Source organism: Lithobates pipiens, unplaced genomic scaffold, assembly GCF_037356315.1.
Source record: "Lithobates pipiens isolate NorthernLeopardFrog02 unplaced genomic scaffold, aLitPip1_a1.2 Scaffold_28, whole genome shotgun sequence".
NCBI lineage: Eukaryota > Metazoa > Chordata > Amphibia > Anura > Ranidae > Lithobates > Lithobates pipiens.
The window spans coordinates 204,579,212-204,600,018 of record NW_027507789.1 but is presented as its reverse complement, the minus strand read 5'-3'; the positions used below and the strand labels follow the sequence as shown (position 1 = coordinate 204,600,018).

Genomic DNA, 20,807 nt, shown 5'->3' with positions numbered 1-20,807 from the left:
CGGGAGAAGAGGCCGGCGGCGAGGAAGAAAGCCGGACTCCTCCTCTAGCAAAAGAGCTACAAGAAGATAGCGGAGGAGTCCGGCGAGAAGACCCCCGAAGACGGAAGACCCCCCCTTCCCCAAGGCACCCCCCCATGTTGAGGGCACGCGGCCTGGTATGGCTCAGGAGGGGGGGCGCTCGCTCGCCACCCTTTCCTGGCCGGCCGGCCGGGTAGCGTGCTCGGACAAGGGTCTGTTGTGGACTTGGGGGGGACCCCACGCCGGCGTTGGGGTTCCCCTTTAAGTCCATACCAGGAGGCGGGGCCAGCGACGTCTCCGTCGCGGGCCCCGCCTACCTTGATACCCGCTCGAAATGAGCGGACTTTTCTCCGGGTGCGAAAAGTCCGCTCATTTCAAAAGTACGGCGGACTGGCATACACACGGGCGGATTGTCCGCCCAAATGCGAGTCCAGCGGACAGTATTTCCAACATTCCGAAATACTTAGTCCGCCAGACTGCACGCTGAAAAAGTCCGCTGAAGCCCACACACGAGCGGACTGTGCGCTGAAATGTGTTTTGGCGGACTAAGTAGGCCAGACAGTCCGCCCGTGTGTACGCGGCTTAAGAAACCAAGATTCTTTCTGACAAATCCAAAATGACAGCCAGTTACCCCTATACTAGACACATAGGTACCGATCAGAATTTTTTGAACAATCTGATCAAATCTAGCAATCATCCATTATTTTTCACTTCACTTCACTTTGACAGCTTTTTACTGATTTTGTGCAGTTCTAAAAGGAAGTGGTTGGTCAACATGCAAAATATATATATATATATATATATATATATATATATATATATATATGTAAAATATGCATATGCATACATATATATATATACACACATATATAAAGGAAATGTATAAAAAAAAATTATATAAAAAGGAAGCGGTCATTATCTATATCAAGCTGAATGACCATTTCCTTTTTGAGTGCACAAAATTGGTTAAAAAAAGAAGAATTAAAAAGTTTACCAGCATAAAAATTAACATTTCAGGCTAGCAGTAACCATAACGGTTATATTTCTTTTAAACTGAAAAAAAAAATAGAAAGAAAAGAAATTAGAAAAAAAAAAAAAAAACTAAATTATATATATATATACACATGTGTATATATATATATATATATATATACACACACACACATACATATACATACATATATATATATATATATATATATATATATATATATACACACACATGTATATATATATATACACACATTATATATATATATATATATATATATATATATATATACATATATATATATAAATAAAAAGAGAACAAGCTAAAAAAAATAATCCATTTGAAATACCTCACTAGAAAACATACAGATTTTAGACTTTACCAAGAGAGGAACTGCCACATATTTATAGTAAAAATAACAATAATTATTACCAATTTATATAAAAAAGCATCAATAAAAGCATGTATTGATATTATCATATGAAAATATTAGCCATATATAGAAACACCAACGTATCTTTGCTAAATATTCAAAGAGGTTGACGCGATTCGCATAGCCGCTTCCTCAGGACTTCAATGTTTTGGCAGCAAAGAAGTTAGGCCTATCCAAGAGAAAAATTACAATAATCAATAATAATAATCAATCATCAGAAATCTAAATAACATGCTGTGTCTTGTTCATCAACTTACATATCATCCCATGGGCATTACACAAAGATGGTGGTACAGGAGATAATGCAGACAGAGTAGATTAGGTGGAGCGGCAGAATAAGATACAGCGCCTTGCAAAAGTATTCACCCCCCTTTGGCATTTTTCGTGTTTTATTGCCTCACTACCTGGAATTTACATGGATTGTTTTGCGTCATTTAATTTACATTACATCCCCACAACTTTGAAGATGTAATTTATTTTATTTTTTATTATGAAGCAAACAACAAATAGGGCAAAATAACAGAAAAAGTCAATGTGCACAACTATTCACGCCCCTAAAGTCAATACTTTGTAGAGTCACCTTTTGCGGCTATCACAGCTCCAAGTCGCTTTGGATAAGTCTCTATGAGTTGCCACATCTTACCACTGGGATTTTTGCCCATTCCTCCTTACAAAACTGCTCCAGCTCCATCAAGTTGGATGGTTTGTGCTTGTGAACAGCAATCTTTAAGTCTGACCACAGATTTTCTATTGGCTTGAGGTCTGGGCTTTGACTAGGCCATTCCAACACATTTACATCTTCCCCCTTAAACCACTCAAGTGTTGCTTTAGCAGTGTGTTTGGGGTCATTGTCCTGCTGGAAGGTGAACCTCCGTCCTAGCCTCAAATCACACAGAGTGGTACAGGTTTTGCTCAGAATATCCCTGTATTTAGCACCATCCATCTTTCCCTCAACTCTGACCAGTTTCCCAGTCCTGACTGCTGAAAAACATCCCCACAGCATGATGCTGCCACCACCATGTTTCACAGTGGGGATGGTGTTCTTTGGGTGATGTGATGTGTTGGGTTTGTGCCAGACATAGCGTTTTCTTTGATGGTCAAAAAATTCAATTTTAGTCTCATCAGACCAGAGCACCTTCCTCCATACATTTTGGGAGTCTCCCACATGCCTTTTCACAAACTCAAAACGTACCATTTTGTTTTTTGCTGAAAGTAATGTCTTTCTTCTGGCCACTCTGCCATAAAGCCCAACTCTATGGAGCGTACGGTTTATTGTTGTCCTATGTACAGATACTCCAGTCTCTGCTGCGGAGCTCCTCCAGGGTTACCTTAGGTCTCTGTGCTGCCCCTCTGATTAATGCCCTCCTTGCCCGGTCCATATGTTTTGGTGTGTGGCCGTCTCTTGGCAGATTTGCTGTTGTGCCATGTTCTTTCCATTTGGTTATAATAGATTTGATGGTGCTCCTAGGGATCATCAAAGATTTGGATATTTTCTTATAACCTGATCCTGACTTGTACTTCTCAACAACATTGTCCCTTACTTGTTTGGAGAGTTCCTTGGTCTTCATGGCAGTGTTTGGTTAGCGGTGCCTCTTGCTTAGGTGTTGCAGCCTCTGGGGCCTTTCACAAAGGTGTGTATATGTAATGACAGATCATGTGACACTTAGATTGCACACAGGTGGACATCATTTCACTAATTATGTGATTTCTGAAGGTAATTGGTTGAACCAGAGCTTTTTATGGGGTTAATAACAAAGGGGGTGAATACATACGCACATGCCAATTATCAGTTTTTTATTTCTGAATAATAATTTTATGTATATATTTTTCTAATTTTACTTCACTTAAGTTGTGTTCTTAGTTGTGTTCTGATCCATCACATATAATTCAGATAAAAAAAAAAAAAATATGAACTATAGCCTGAAATGTAACAAAATAGGTAAGCCAAGGGGGGGGTGACTACTTTTGAAAGACACTGTAAATGGTATATACAAATGTAGCCCTATATATAAAGAAACAAGAACAAGCTGACATAACCACTAGTTTCTGCATAGTTTCTGCATTGTAAGAGTTCCCGAATGTTGCCTGTTGGTGTCAAGTGTGTGTGACGGCAACCAGGTGAGGAGTACAAAGACAAGTGTGTCTTCCCTACAGTCAAGCATGGTGGTGGGAGTGTCATTGTCTGGGGCTGCATGAGTGCTGCCGGCACTGAGGAGCTACAGATCATTGAGGGAACCATGAATGCCAACATGTACTGTGACATACTGAAGCAGAGCATGATCCCCTCCCTTCAGAGATTGGGCAGCAGGGCAGTATTCCAACATGATAACGACCCCAAACACACCTCCAAGATGACCCCTGCCTTGCTAAAGAAGCTGAGGGTAAAGGTGATGGACTGGCCCAGCATTTCTCCAGACCTAAACCCTATTGATCATCTGTGGGGCATCTTTAAACAGAAGATGGAGGAGCGCAAGGTCTCCAACATCCCCCAGCTCTGTGATGTCATCATGGAGGAGGGGAAGAGGACTCCAGTGGTGACCTGTGAAGCTCTGGTGACCTCCATGCCCAAGAGGGTTAAGGCAGTGCTGGAAAATAATGGTGACCACACAAAATATTGACACACTGGGCCCAATTTGAACATTTTCACTTAGGGGTTTACTTGAGGGGACAGCAAATTTACACTATATTTAATATACAAGCTGTACACTCACTACTTTACATTGTAGCAAAGTGTCATTTCATCAGTGTTGTCACATGAAAAGATAGATTAAAATATTTACAGAAATGTGAGGGGTGTACTCACTTTTGTGAGATACTGTATAATTATTTTTATTTATTTATTAATTTTTGTTACCGTTTAAAAGAAATGAAATAGTTATGGTTACTGCTAGCCGTAAAATTTTCACTTTCATGCTGGCAAACTTTTTAATGCTTCTTTGTGTGTGTGTGTGTGTATATATATATCTCTCTCTCTCTCTCTCTCTCTCTCTCTCTCTCTCTCTCTCTCTCTCTCTCTATATATATATATATATATATATATATATATATATATATATATACACACATACACACACACACACACACACACATACATACACGCACACACTTAATCGATCTAAATAATTTTTCATTAAATTCACCAATGCAGATGGCCCCCTTTTTCCCCTTTTTGCACTGGAGCCGGGTTGCAGCTCGACGTGTTGGGGGGTTTACCTCTCTAGTCTTGAGGTTTTTTGTAATTGTATTTCTGTTCTTGTTATGTTTATTTTTTTGCACCAAGTTCTATTGTGTAATCAGGTGCTTGTTTTATCTTCATAACTGTACCTGGACTCTTTTGCAAATCAATTAACAGAATTTAATTAAAAAGAAATACATCCAATTTTAATCAATAGGGTGTCTTAAAAGAATCAGAATACATACGCATGAATATATTAATATATTGGGAAAAAAAGTATATATATATATATATATATATATATATATATATATATATATATATACACACACACACATATAAAAAAATAGTGGTTCGTGCTCCAGCACGCAAGTACAAGGTGTCTTTCCAGAAGGCAACGTGTTAATTTCGGTAATGTGACTGTTGCCATGGTTACCGGAGAAGCAGTTTGCAGCAGTGTGATACAGTCACTATATCGCCATGCATCAATTGTCAGTGAATATATCCAAGGCCCCCCTCCCCCTCCTCCTCCACCAAATGTTCGTTTCCTTAAATAACTTTCCCCTTATTGTCTCCCAGCTGACACAACAGACACTTTACACAATGTAACGTTAGCCTTTAGGATCGGCGGTAGAATTCGCTGGCGTGCCGCTAATTTTCAACCCTTGTGAGTATGACCTATTAAGTAGGAACTCCGACCTCAGTAGGAAATTAAAACTCATGCTGCCATTTAACACCAGGCAAACCAATGAACCTGCTTCGTTGGGTTGCTTTTAGTTACAGAAATCATTTTCCAATACAGAGGGATTTCTTTTTTTTTTTTTTTTAACAAGAAATCTCTTTATATGTTTAGCTGAAAACTGAAATCAGGCTTACGCTGGGCATGCCCGCCCCATAAGCTAATGGATAGGGTTTGAATGAATAGAAGGACACATACGAGAGATAATAAGGCTGCATACCCCAGATAGAAATGCAAAATGGGATATTCCCCCCAAGGGTTTATTTTTTTTTGCAGCAAATGAAATTGGTCAGAGATTTTGATTTTCATAAAAATTACTTTTATTATACAAATAGAAAAAAAGATTCTTTTAAATTCATGAATCTTAAAATATGAGCTTTGGTTGCAAGTATGTAAAAGGACAAGTTTCATCATACATGGCAATGTTTACATAGTGGAGCAAGATATTACAAAAAGCCAACCACATTGATTACCCCAACGCGTTTTGACCAATACAGTCATCGTCTTCTTCAGGGGGTTTTTGTTCTAAAAAGATACATCAAGAAATTTAAAAAATTGTAACATGTCATGGTATACAGAAATCTGCATACAAAGTAATGATGTGTGGTATATTTACTGCCAGAAATTGGAAACAGTCCTATGACCAGAGAAGAAAATGAATGATCCAGAGGCCTCCATGGGCCGTCCCCATCCCCTCAAAGGCTGGAATCTGGCTTCAGAAGGCTTGCAAGAAGCCACACTCTTGGCTCTCCAGAGACGAGGACAGGCAACACCTGTGATGCAGTTCCCAAATAATGACAATAAATGAATGGTACTTTAGCAATGCTGACGGAGTAGCTTAATGCTGCGTACACACGAGCGGAATTTCCGACAGAAAAAGTCAGACGGGAGCTTTGCATCGTATATTCCGATCGTGAAGTGTATATAATGGATGTGTACTAGTGCCGAGTGCATGAGGCGCACAGGGGGGCGTTCCAGCACTCAGCACCCCGCTGCAGCTCTGCAAGGGCACTTTGCAGGGTCTGACTTCGGCAGTGATTTGTGTACCAATGTACATGATGTTAAACCGCCATAGCCTGCACCGCCCGCACACTCTCATCTCTTCACGCTCCCCCCTTGGCCTGCTCTTGGTGTCACCCCTCTGGCGGTTGTCACCCGGGTGGGGCCCGCACCCCTCCGCTCCCCCCCATAGCAACACCACTGGGCTTAAAGCATCCCAAGGGATGAGAAGTATGGCTAATTATTAGTTGATGCATCAGAAAGTGAAGAATCAGACTCCACCATTCCCATACTTTGAGTTTGACCTGTCTGTACCAAGGAGGGAAGATGTTCATTGGAACGAGCATTGTAAGCATATTCCGAATCTGTATCCACAATTCGCCGTTTACTTTCAGTCCTGCGTGCGAACAACGTCATGATGTCATGCATTTGCAATGGAGATGACAACAGTGGCCCTGGGGCCTAGGCCTTCCTGGACGCTGAGGAAGCCATTGCTCTGGCAGTTTTCACAGCCTTGGCACCCAGTTGAGGGGGCGGGGGGGAGGGGACGGACGGACAGCACATGCAGGCAATGAACTAGTTCCCAGCTCTCCTAGAGTATAGGAGGCACTATTTAAGCTCCTAACCCTTTTGCAATCATAAGATGATCCCACTAGTGCTGCTGACACATGTGTGTAAATTGCACCAGCGTTGTAATGTACGAACATAGCCTTCAAATGCCAGACTAGCCTGCATTCTTTGCAACTATATGGCTAGATAATCTTTCCGATCATTGCAGAATATTGAACCATCATAGCATTATATAGTATATGACTCAGGGCTTGATTTTCTTTTATATCTAAGCCCTTGTACACACGGTCGGAGATTCCGACGGAATGTGTCCTATCGGACCGTTTTGTCGGATAATCCGACTGTGTGTGGTCTGCATCGGACTGTTTCCGTCGGAATATCCGTCGGACCCAATTTTCCAACTTGTTGGAAATATTTTCCGACAAACTGGTCCGATCGGACATACTCCGATCATGTGTAGAGAATTCCGATCGGACAAAGTGCCACGCATGCTCAGATCAAATACCTACATCAAAGCTATTGGCTACTAGCCTGAACATAGTCCCATCGTAACGAAATAACGTCATCACGTTCTGAGCGATTGGATTTTCCGACAACTTGGTCCGACCGTGTGTATGCAACAGTTTCGGAAACAATCCGTTGGACAAAATCCAACGGATTTGGTTGGCAGAATGTCCGACCGTGTGTACAAGGGCTAATACAGACATGGTCTCACTAAATACTTTTTGACCACCACCTCTTTTTTTTTTTTTGCAGCTTCGTGCCATCACATATTTAACTGTTGGCCACATATAGTCACTTCACCTGACAAGGTAATTGTATTTACTGTTGTTTGCACATCATAATACAGATATACTTTTCACCCCCCTTTTTTTCACAATTTTTTGTTTTTTTTTATTTAGTCAGTTGCCTTAGGCACTGTTCACACCCATGGTAACATCACATGTACTCCCACACACACGCTATGCAATTAATTATATACTCATTAGTACAAGGATAACGAACATATATTTATCTTCACTCAACTTTCATTCATGTTTGGCTTTTTCTTTGCATTGAAATAATACACACATGGATTGGTTGGAATATTAAATAAGATATATGTAAAAGACTATATAGCATACACATATGTACTATATTAATAAACCTTATAACCATTGTTTAAGTTACTCTGTCAGAATTGCTCATTTATTGTCGTAATTTGGGAACTGCATTGCAGGCGTTGCCTGTCCTCGTCTCCAGAGGGCCAAGAGTGTGGCTTCTTGCAAGCCTTCTGAAGCCAGATTCCACCTTTGAAGGGATGGGGATTGCCCATGGAGGCCTCTGGATCATTCATTTTCTTCTAAGGCTCTGGTCATAGCACAGTTTCCAATTTCTGGCTGTAAAAATCGCACACATCATTACTTTGTATGCAGATTTCTGTATACCGTGACATGCTACAATTTTAAGTTTCTTGATGTATCTTTTTAGAACAAAAACCCCCTGAAGAAGACCACGACTGTATGGGTCCAAACACGTTGGGGGTATCAAGGGGGTTGGCTTTTTGTAATATCTTGCTCCACTGTTTAAACATTGCCATGTATGATGAAACTTGTCCTTTAACGCATTTGCAACCAGAGCTCATATTTTAAAATTCATGAATTTTAAATAATATTTTTTCTATTTGCATAATAAAATGCATTTTTTTATGAAAATCGATATCTCTGACCAATTTAATTGACTGCAAGAAAAAAAAAACCCCTTGGGGGAATATCCCATTTTGTACTTTTTTTGAAGGTTTGAAGGTCCAGGGTCCCAACTTGGGTTGCTGGATGACTCATTGCACCGTTTTTTTCCCTCTACAATTTACCTTTACCTGTATCAAATACCTGGGCTGTGTGTTCAGACCTATGCCAGTGTGCTCTGTGCCTCAAAGACAAAGCTATCGGGGTCTAGGTTTATGATGTTAAGCTTGGAGTATCAAAAGTTATGAACTTTTGTCAAAATTACAGTTGTGGTCTTTTACTGATATTGGAACAAAAAAAAATATTCAACAGCCACAATTTTATTTCACACCTTTGGCAGTTGCCACAATTACCTACTTGCTAGTCCAAGGCTGCCTCCAGGAGCTTGGGTCATTTATGAGGGATCTGGGTCAGCTACATCCTCCAGGCAGAACCTGATCAATCGGGTCCCCAGAGCATTACTCTATTATGCAGTGCAAAGTGGGGACGTCAGCACTCAGCATAACGATATATTGATTGCCGGGACAAGAGACACAAATATACCCATGGTGGTATTTACAGAGGAAGACGGGATCGTTAAAGAGTCCTTTTAACTTTAATAAGGCAAAGAACCTGCAAATCAGCAGATAAGGAAAGCCGTTTGTGACACTTCTGTTTGGGACTCTGTTCAAGGCAGTATTCAATAGGAAGAGAAGAATTGTGATGCCATTGACATTAGAATTTCATTGTCTGTAGTGCAGCCATTTTGTTCTTCAAAGGAGGATTCATCTGTTATCCAGAGTGGAGCCATCTTGTCCTTCTATAGAGACACCTCTTTTGTCCAGAGTGCAGCCATCTTATACTTCTCTAGAAGTATATCTGTTGCCAAGACTGGAACCAACTTGTCCTTCACTGGGGGTACATCTGTTATCAAGAGTGGAGCCATCTTTTCCTCCATTAGCCGTACATCTGTTATCTAGAGTGGGACCATCTTGTCCTGCTCTAGAAGTACATCTGTTATCCAGAGTGTAGCTATCTTGTCTTTTTATAGAGGCACATTTGTTATCAAGAATGGAGCCAACTTGTCCTTCACTGGAGGTACATCTGTTTTCAAGAGTGGAGCCATCTTGTCCTCCATTAGAGGTACATCTGTTATTTAGAGTGGGACCATCTGGTCCTTCACTGGAAGAACAACCTTTGGCCAGAGTGGAGCCATTTTGTCCTTCTCTCAAGGTACATGTGTTATCCAGAATGTAGCCATTTTGTCATTCATTAGAGGTATATCTGTTATTAAGAGTGGAGAAATGTTTTCAACCTCTAGAGGGACATCTGTTATCAAGAGTTGGGCCATCTTGTCCTTCACTAGAGGTACGTTTATCCAGAGTGCAGCCATTTGTCAATCCATAGAGACATGTCCATTACCCAGGGTGGATTTATCTCAACCTTCACTAGAGGCACACCATTTATATAGAGTGCAGACATTTTGTTGTTCTATAATAGCACGTTTTTATCAAGAGTGGAGCCATCTTGTCCTTTACTATAGGCATGGCTTTTACACCACGTGCAACTATTTTGTCCTTCTTTAAAAACACCTCTATTATCCAGAGTGGAGCCATTTTGTCCTTCACTACAAGCAAATTTTCTATTAAGAACAGCCATCTTGTACTTCACTAGAGACAGATCTATAATTCTGAGTGCAGCCATTTTGTCCCGTTTCAGACATACATCTATTATCTAGAATACAGCCATCTTGTCCTGCTTTAAAGAGGCATCTTTTTTACAGAATGCAGGCATCTTGTCCTGGCTCTGCAGGCACATATTCTGTTGCTTTATTATGCAGTGCAAAGCAGGGATGTCAGCACTTAGCACAATGATATAGTAATTGCCAAGAGAAGAGCCAGAAATAGACCCATATTGGTATTTACAGACAAAGAAGGGATCATTAAATATTCTTTTAAGCATGTAACTCTGCAAAGCAACAGATAGAGTGTTATACAGGTGATGCTTCTATAGTGGCTATCTTCAAAGATCCATGTAACGTGAAGTGGAGAGTCCTGATGTCATCAACTTGAATATTTCATTATCCAGAAAGCAGCCATTTTGTCCTGCTCTAGAGACACATCTATTCTCCAGCATGAAGCCATTTTGTTCTTCTCTAGAGACACCTCTTTTGTCCAGTGTGCAGGGTACCCTGTCCTATAGAGGAACATCTCTCATCTAGAGCGCAGCCATTTGTTCTTGAGGAGAATTATTTTACAAGAATTTTATTGACAATCAGCACATCACACAGACCCATTTGTGAGATAACAAACACAAAATCCAATAACAAAGAGAAAATAAAACATATTGCGGTCTTGGGAGACACAATATTATACACAAAAGCACTAACAGTAAGACCAGTGCACATGGAAAGTTGTACAATCAGCGGGAATGTAACAATAAGAAAGTTCCATTAAGGTCGGTCAAAGAGGAATAACATGGCAGCTCTACACATCGAACATGTCCAACAGCTGTCTGAACCAAGGTCGGCCACAGGGCTCTACTAGTACGGAAGGCGAAAAGGAGGAGATGTAATAAGAAACCAGAAAACAATATAGGTCGAGGAGGGAGGGGAAGGTAAATCTTAGGGGTCCATATACCAAGTGGTGTCAGATCGTTAAAGTAGATCAAAGCGCGAAGGATGGGTGTGTGCCATCTAAGGCTGCCATACCCAAAGAAATTTAACATGAGAGTCGGACAAAATAGCCGTTAATTTTTCGTTAAATCATAATATCATTCATGTGGTGTTTTACCGATTCGGAACTCAGAACTGGGGTATTTCAAGCCCTAGCTGATGTAAGCTTAGTTGCCATAAAAAGATGCAATGCTAGCTGACCTTTTGAGCAAAACGTTGTCTCTATAGGTTTGAAAAGAAGGGTCTCCCGGGGGTTTCTCTTGATATCAGTAATGTACGCAGGAGGGCATAGACCTGGATATGTGCCATCGTCCCTGGCTGGAGGCAACCTCTAAAGCAAGTCGAGGGGTAATTTGAAACAAAACAGGCTCTTGAGGAACATTCCTTATCTAGAATATAGTCATCTTGTTCTTGTCTTGTACTGGTCCACATACACAAATTGGCCATCAGATTCTCTTAAATAAATATGGGATGGTTACCCAGGATGAAAGTGGTATTAAACCACAAACAAAAAGCAAAAGCAAACATTTATTATATTTCAACATAACAATTCTAAGCCCCTGTACACACGGTCTGAGATTTCGACAACCAAATCCGTTGGATTTTCTCCGTCGGATTTTCTCCGTCGGATCTTGTCCGAAACTGTTGCATACACACGGTCGGACTAAGTTGTCAAAAAATCCGATCTTTCAGAACGTGATGACGTAATTTTGTTACGATGGGACTACATTCAGACTAGTAGCCAATAGCTTTGATGTAGGAATTTGATCTGAGCATGCGTGGCACTTGGTCACTACACATGATCGGAGTATGTCCGACCGGCCCAATTGGTCGGGAAATATTTCCAACATGTTGGAAAATTGGGTCCGACGGATATTAAGACGGAATCAGTCCGATGCAGACCACACACAGTCGGATTATCCGACAACACGGTGATGTGATGGATGCATTCATTTTCTTTTTTAGAAAGTATAAAACAGCGCTGGCAGCCTATATTATACAATACACATCCTAGTGATTAGTGCCATATGCATCAATATGTTTGTGACATACAAAATCAAAATACAACAAAATTATATATAATATAATAAGCACAAATCTGTAAAGTGCTTGGTGTTTCTATAAAAAAGTGCAATGGTGCTCCAAAACTTTGCAAAATATGAGGTGACTCCACCTTTGGTGACTCCCACTCACCAGAAACAATAGACCCTCAGCTTCGTAGCCTGGGATCAAAAAAAGGCGGTGATCTATTGATCTGGGGATATGCAAGATGGTTCCCCAACAAACTTCCAAGAGGGTGCTTTAGGATCAGAAAGGATATGCCACACTCCATAGATGGGAAAATAGAGAAGAAACTCAAAGTGAAATACCGCTTAACAAATGATCAAGCGCATTACAAGCGCCATTTACAGAATATTTGGCAAAGACAGGCATCTGTAAAAAACATCTGAGTTCGTCGCTGTATGACGTGAGTTCCATGGAGGCAGAAATTGCATCAATGGTTAGCATAAACCGGAAGTACGTCAACGAGTTTCGTCCCTCCTTCAGGGCGTCATCAAGGGCTTTCTTTCTTCTATTTTCATCTCTTATTCAGAGTGCAGCCATCTTGTCCTTCTATAGAGACTCCTCTGTTATCCAGAGTATAGACAACTTCTCTAGAAGTATATATCTGTTATCAAGAGTGGGACCATCTTGTCCTCCATTAGAAGTACATCTGTTATTCAGACTGGGACCATCTTGTCCTCCATTAGAAGTACATCTGTTATCAAATGTGGGGCAATTTTGTCCTTCACTAGCGTTTATCCAGAGTGAAAACATGATGTCCTTCTATAGAGACATGTCCATTAACCAGGGTGGAGTTATCTTGTCCTACCCTAGAAGCACAATTTGTATCCAGAGTTCAGACATTTTGTCCTTCTGTAGATGTACATCTGTTCTTGTCCTTCTATAGAGGTACATTGAGGGGTAATTAGAAACAAAATGGTTTCTTGAGGAAGATTCTTTATCTAGAATATAGTTATCTTGTTCTTGTCTTATACTGGTCCACATACACAAGTTGAAGAGAAAAAAAAACAAAAAACAATGATTTGATTTGAGCTGGCTTCACTCCAAAGAAAAGCAGCCTTCTGTGAAAGTGCATACATCACTCCTTGTCCGTCTAGCAAGATCCAGCGTTTTGGACATCCATGAGCACCTTGTATAAAAAATTGGTGGCTGGACAGCAGTCTTCTGAAGACTTATTACTGAGATTTATTACATTTAATTTTATTACATTTAATCTCATTGGTTTGAATAAGTATGTGACCGACACTGATTTACAGAGCGCCATTGTTCTTTTACACATACACAAGTTGGCCATCAGATTCTCTTAATTAAATATGGGATTGTTACCCAGGATGAGAGTGGTTTTAAACCCAAAAGCAAACATATTATATTTTAACATACTATTTCTTAGATGTGATGCGATTCAGCCTTATGTCTGTTGTTTTTCAAAAAGCTCTCAAGCAGAATGTAACAGTTACAGGGATAAGACATGAGCTGCAATATAAAAAATTTGGGGTTTTGGGTTTAATACGGCTTGGAACTATCCTATTTTGTTCCAGAGGCACAGCCTTGTCTAGAGAACAGCTCTATCTTCTCTCTTACTTTTCCAGAAGTTTGACATGTATGTCCTTAAGGTCTACCTCTTATTCTAGTCCAAATACACCATGCCATCTTTGAGTTCTGTTGCAGTAACGTAAACGGATTATGTAGCAATCCTTAACTGTTCCATTGGTTCTTTTCCTAGAGTGTGGTCATATTATGTAGCCCCACGGAGACAGGTCATTTTGTATGTCTCCAGGGAAAGGACTGCTAACCAGCAGGGCCGTTTTTAAGGCAGGGCAAAAGGGGCAGCTGCCAACTATCCTAGTTTAAATTTCCTTGCCCCTTGAGGTTTTAGTCCTGTGTTGTGTCCCGATATCTCAGTGTGAAGTGCTGCTACTAATGCTGCCCAGCTCTACCCTATTGTTGTGTGCAGATGACTCACCTGCAGACCCTGTGTTTGCATGTAAATTACCGGCATTCATATGTAAATAGAGGCGGCTGGCAGCATTAATATCTATATCATGCCCCCCCCGAGGTCATATCCACAGTAATCTCTAGCAACCAATCAGCAAGCAGAAATCATGTGCTGTAACCTCTAGCAATTAACCAGTGAGCTGTAATGTGTTCTGTAACCTCTAGCAACCAGTCAGTGAGCGGTAATGATACACTGTAACCTCTGGCAACCAATCGCAATAGCTGCCTGATCTGATTCAGTAAACTAATTTTGAGTCTAGCTGCTATTTATTGTATGTCTCAGAGCAGGTGAGTGAAACTGCATGGGGGGGGGGGCCAAGAAAATTCTTGCCCAGGGTCCGATCAATATTAAAGACGGCCCTGTTAACCAGAATGCCCTTCTAATAGCCAAAGCCATGCCATCATATACTGTTCAGAAATGTGGATCAGCAATTTTGAAAACCCTTTCCATTATCCAGTTTGCAGCCACTGTGAACTCTTTACACCGTGTTCTGCTTCAGGAACCTTGGACTGGAGACAAGATGGTTATCGAGAGCAAGGACATCAAACTGTTGCACAAACTCGGCTTTGTTAAGAGTTTGCCCATCTTGTGCATCATAGACAGGTCTGTTATCTTTCTTGTACGAAGTGGTTTAAGGACACGCAACTATAGCAAAGAACTAAATTAGAGAGAAAAATAGTCTGTGCATTGGCAGCAGGCAGTATTTAGGCAGAGTTGTGTCGCTGGCAGCAAGCAGATGAACAACAACCAGCAGGTCACATTTCGGCAGAGCTTTGAGAGAAGAGAACCAGATGAACAACAGCCAGCAGGCAGAGAAGAGATAAACATTAGGTACCAGAAGACAAAGGCGATAACGATGCACAGGACATGCACTGAAGCTCACAATGGCCAACAGTAACTCTTGGCTCACGTGCTAAGGTGTCTTTTTCCCCCCTTGCCACCTTATAAAATGTGCCCAAAGTCATCTAGATCAGAAGACTGCACACAGAAACATGGGGTGGGGCATCACGAGAACTTAGAACTGATAGCTGATGCCACCAGCTCTTAATAGCGAAACAAGACAGGAAGGTCAACATATTAGTATCTAGATTAATGTCACTTGGAGGACACTGATAGCACCAAGATTTTACAGGCTTCCAGCAGCTATTTTAATTCTTTTTCTTCGTCCTTTTCTTCTTAAAGCGGAGGTCCACCCTAAAGTGGACCTTTCGCTCATCGGAACCCTCCCCCCCTCTGGCGTCACAATTGGCACCTTTCAGGGGGGAGGGGGGTGCAGGTACCTGTACAGTACAGGTATCTGCACCCACTTCCGGGATAGCTCTCTGCGGAAAGGGGCGTAAATTACGCCCCTTTCCGAAAGTCCCCCCCGCTGCCTGCTGGGAAACACACAGATCCCAGAGGCAGCGGTCCATCCTTATTGCGCAGCGTGACTCGCGCATGCGCAGTAGGGAACCGGGAAATGAAGCCGAAAGGCTCCACTTCCTGATTCCCATACCCAAGATGGCGGCGGCAGCACCCGAGAGACGATCGAGAGATCGGCTTCGGGTGCCGACATCGCGGGCGTGCTGGACAGGTAAGTGTCACTATTTTAAAAGTCAGCAGCTGCAGTATTTGTAGCTGCTGGCTTTAAAAAAAAAAAAAAAATGCGGAGTCCCGGCGGACTCCCGCTTTAAGACTTTTGTTTTGGCCAGAGTATTCATTTTCAGAACAATGCTGGTCCAATGGAGAACAAAGTCATTTACTTTGCTTCCAACAGTAGACAAGCCAACGTTTGCTCCAAGCTGTCAGAATCCCTCCACCATATTGTGTTGGCTGGTTCACCCAGAATTAAATATGGGAAAATCTCAGAGAAGATGTATTCACATAGAATACACCTCAACCTATAGATGGATCCAAGTCCTCCTGGACACCACCCGCCATCTTTGGGCAAACCATCTCCCCAAAGACCAAGGCGAAGAGTTTCGGGGTAATTATGGACTCACAAATGTCAATGGATGCACAAATAGGAGCAGTAGTTAGTGGTGCTCACCATCTGCTACGCCTGCTACGCAGACTAATCCCATTCATCCCACCGAAGGATAAAGCAGTGGTACTTGGAACAGTCATTAATTCACGACTGGACTACGAAAACTCACTTTATATAGAAGTACCCCAATACCAACTTGCGCGATTACAACTTATCCAAAACACGGCGGCAAGGCTGATAACAGGGAAAAAACCCTGGGAATCAATCTCCCCTTCCCTGAGGAGCCTACATTGGCTAACCGTAAAGAATCGGATCACATTCAAGACTCTTTGCCTCACCCACAAATGCGTGCATAAAGACGCTCCTCAACACCTAATTGAGAAAATAAATCATTACACACCAAACCGCTGTCTACGATCATCCAACAAAAATCTCCTCCTCGTTCCCAAAGCACGGTACAAATCGAAGGGGGATCGGAGATTCGCTGTCCAAGGACCTCGGCTATGGAACGCTCTACCAACCAACATCCGCCTGGAAGAAAACCACCAGGCCTTTAGGAAAAAACTCAAGACCTTCCTCTTATAGTTGATGACAACTAAGCTCTTCACAGCGCCTTGAGGCGATTCAGTTCGCATTGTGCAAATATTTTCATTCATTCATGGATGATAAGCCTTGCCCACTCTTTTGGCTAGACAGTCTTCACCCTTTAGAGATAGGCAATGCCTTCCTGGGATGTCCTTCATCAAAGACAAAACAGGGCCCTCAATTGCTCTTTATTTTCTTTTAACAATTCTCCAAGGTTTTCCATGCTTAGATTGAGGAGGATTCACCAAAAGGGAGCTTCAGTCTTCACCATTGACTTTAAAAAATAAGTGACGATCCTGTTGAACCATGGGTACATGTATTTTCTTTTTCAAGGCTCATATCAGGCCAGTGGTGACCCACTGTAGAGTTCATCAAGGGAGTCCTCCAATCTTAACCATTGAATTTAAAGAATAAGTGAAGATCCTGTTGAACTATAGGTGGTGTATAAGTATATATATATTTTTTCCTGGATCATATCAGGTCAATGGTGACCCGCGGGTTCTAATTTTCTTAATTCATCTACCTGTGCTTGATTGCTGAGCCAGGAGGAATCCATAAATGGTAGCTTTCTGAAAACATGGATGAAGCAGGGGCAAAGCAGTGCTCAGCTGGGCTCTGCTTTAACCATCTCACACATGGAAGGTTTCCTGATAAGAAGTTGAGTCAGCTAAAACAACCAACAGACAGTTTATCCGATCCCCTGGCTGAATCCCTCTTAAAGGTTTCAGCACCATGGACAGAGCTGAGCCTGGAATCCCTGGCCAATCCCAGGTGAGCAGTCCAATCCATGCTCAGCGTACTTGGGATCAATTTTAAACAGGTCACACAAGACAGCCTATGTCCCGATTTCACCTCTTGTCATGGAGAACCTCTTTCAGAAAGCCGAAGCATCCTCCAGAGCACAGTTTCTGGGCTATATGTCGGATGAGCCAATGAAGGCCCTAAAGCTAGAAAACGTGTTCTTTCTGGGTGAACAGAAGGTCCAAGGGGTCCACCAAGTCACAACCAGCGCTTCTGATGTTGGAAGAACTTGCCGTCTCCTGTATATGACCATAAATGTAACAGTCTTATCAAGCAATGTCCAAGAGATATGTAGTACAAGGTCTTGCTTGATTGGATAGAAACCTATCTGGTTGTTTAGATAGGCCTTCACATTCAGTAGTTTGTATATATAAATTAAAAAATATAGTCATTTTACAATTATATTGTAATGTAAATTCAAATCTGACCTCCAGCCTTCCGTTCAGTCTTGCACAGTTCATGGAGGATCAGTATCACATGTTGGCATTACCTAGGGTGGTCTACACACACATACACTATATTACCAAAAGTATTGGGATGCCTGCCTTTACACATACATGAACTTTAATGGCATTCAAAAATGCGATGGGATTGAGATTTTTTTTTTTAAAAGCCAGTTGTTGAGGTTGTCATGCCTGCAGCAATCACATACATGTGAAAGAATTAGAATCTTAGGACCTATATGTCCATACTATTGACCAAAAAATGTTAAGGGTTTCAAAATAATGGACTGTATATTAACAGCTTTCCCATTGGAAGGAGAGACAATGACAGTACTTGTTTAAATCAGTTTATTTCAAAAATATATATTTTTTAAAACCTCAAACACATACACTATATAACCAAAAGTATTGGGACGCGCACGCGCACACGTTATAACAGCTTCAATTCTTCTGGGAAGGCTGTCCACAAGGTTTAGGAGTGTGTCTATGGGAATGTTTGACCATTCTTCCAGAAGAGCATTTGTGAGGTCAGGTACTGATGTTGGATGAGAAGGCCTGGCTTGCAGTCTCCACTCAAATTCATCCCAAAGGTGTGCTATCGGGTTGAAGCCAGGATTCGGTGCAAGCCAGTCAAGTTCACGTGCGCTCACATTACATGGTCACACTACATTTGTTATCTACTTCATGGTTCACATGCACTCTCAATTCTTTTCATTTTATGCATACTTAAAATTTACTTTATGTATACTTGAATTTTTTGGGTTCCACTACGTGTATTGTTGTTGTGATGGACTCACCCGGGACAGAGGCTTTTAGAGGGGACTGAATGCTGGCCCTTGTATACTGATTATGGGCCCTGGATTTTGGGGGAACGGTGCTCTTTGTGAGCTGTACCTGGGGACACTTGAGGTGGTGTTACTTTAGATTCAGGTCCATGTCCGCCCCAAAACAGACTCTGGGAAACCTGTATATGCCATATTAGAAATAGTGACTGATTCATACTGTTGGGACACATACTGTAATGCCGCGTACACACGATCAGACTATCCGGTGGTGTGTGTGCTCCGGCTGACTTTTTTTTCCCAAAAGTCCGGCGGACTTAGAAAGTAGTTTTGACTCAAAAATTGTCCGCCGGACTACAATCTGGCCATCTGTGTGCTGCCGGACTTTTGAAATGAACGGACTTTCTCGCACACGGAGAAAAGTCTGTTCATTTTGAACGCGGCTCTAGGTAGCCGGGACTAGCGAAGGAAGTCAATGTCGCTGCCTTAGGCAGCAAGATTGACACATCGCTGACCCCGTCACCTGGTATGGACTTAAAGAGGAAGCCCTACACCGAAAAAACGGGGGGGGGGGGGTCCCCCCTAGGGTCCATTTAAGACCCTTATCCGAACACGCAACCCGGCTGGTCAGGAAAGGGGGTGGGGACGAGCGAGCACCCCCCCTCCTGAGCCATACCAGGCCACGTGCCCCCAAAGCACTTTGTCCCCATGTTGATGAGGACAAGGGCCTCTTCCTGACAACCCTGGCCCTTGGTTGTCAGGGTCTGCGGGCGGGGGGGGGCTTATCGGAATCCCCCAGATACCGGCTCCCCACCCTATGTGAATGAGTATGAGTGCAATGTACCCCTACCCATTCACCTGGTGAAAAAAATGTAAAAAAAAAACACCACACAAGGGTTTACAATAATTTATTGCACAGTTCCGAGGGTCTTCTCGCCAGACTCCTCCGCTATCTTCTGCTAGCTCTTTTACTTGCGGAGTAGGTCCGGATAGCAGGAGAGGAAAGGAGAGGAGAGATACAGATCCCAGCTGCAATGGAAGAGGAATTCGGAAGGAGGTTGTGAGAGATGCAGATACAGCACAGAGGACCAGTATCAGAGAAGGTCCTGCTGGGATGGTATGATTCTATCAGCTACAAACTCTAGAAGGAAATGCTAGCCCGTGAGCAGCACCACCAGGGAAAAGTTCTCCCCTTTATCCAGGAAAGGTACTGGTGGCAGTATGGATTGCGGGTGTTGTTTTTGGGAGAAATTAAGCAGGCTGGTCTGGGCAGAGATGCGGTTGGATGAGAGTCACAGAGCCCTCCTGTGGCATGTATACCAAGCATGCCCTTGGATAGCGGATGACAGCCCAACAGAAGGCTTTGGCTACGGCGGCCTGGGACTGTTGTATGTGAAGCTGACAGGGGACCCTAACTTTGGGACTGATTTGGAGTGGCGGTTGGACAAAATCATGGATTTCAGAGAAGAGCTACTGAATGTCTCGGAAATGTGCACTGGGCACTAGAAGATTTAGAGTTTCTGGCCGTTCAGGAATGGGAGCTGAAGATCGCCTACAGACGGCTGCTAGACTCTGCTCAGCGCCAGGGCTGGGCTCCCTTTGCCTGGGACTATCAGGAAGTACCAGCCGACAGCTCTGAAATCCTGGCTGAAGAGTTGGCAATGAGACGTAGTAACAGTGTGCTTTGCCAACCTGCCCCTGCCGCTATGGACGCAGAGGTCTTATGGCGGATGCAGCAAGTGCTGACTGACCTTGACGAACCTGTTTCTGCACAAGACGAGGTTGGATGGAGGAATATGCCTGTCCAAGAGCATGCCAGAGAATCGGCAGCGGAAAATCTGGAGATTGCCATCTCCAAAGCTGAAGT

General features: G+C 42.5%; 1 long non-coding RNA gene across 1 annotated transcript in view; it reads right to left on the bottom strand.

Moving 5' to 3' along the window:
* Positions 1–1,501: 1,501 nt before the first annotated feature.
* LOC143934936 (uncharacterized) overlaps positions 1,502–20,807 on the bottom strand; it is a 129,482-nt gene continuing 110,176 nt past the window's right edge. The window contains exon 3 of the long non-coding RNA XR_013263440.1: positions 1,502–1,611. This is a non-coding gene — a long non-coding RNA (uncharacterized LOC143934936). The remainder of the gene's footprint in view (positions 1,612–20,807) is intronic.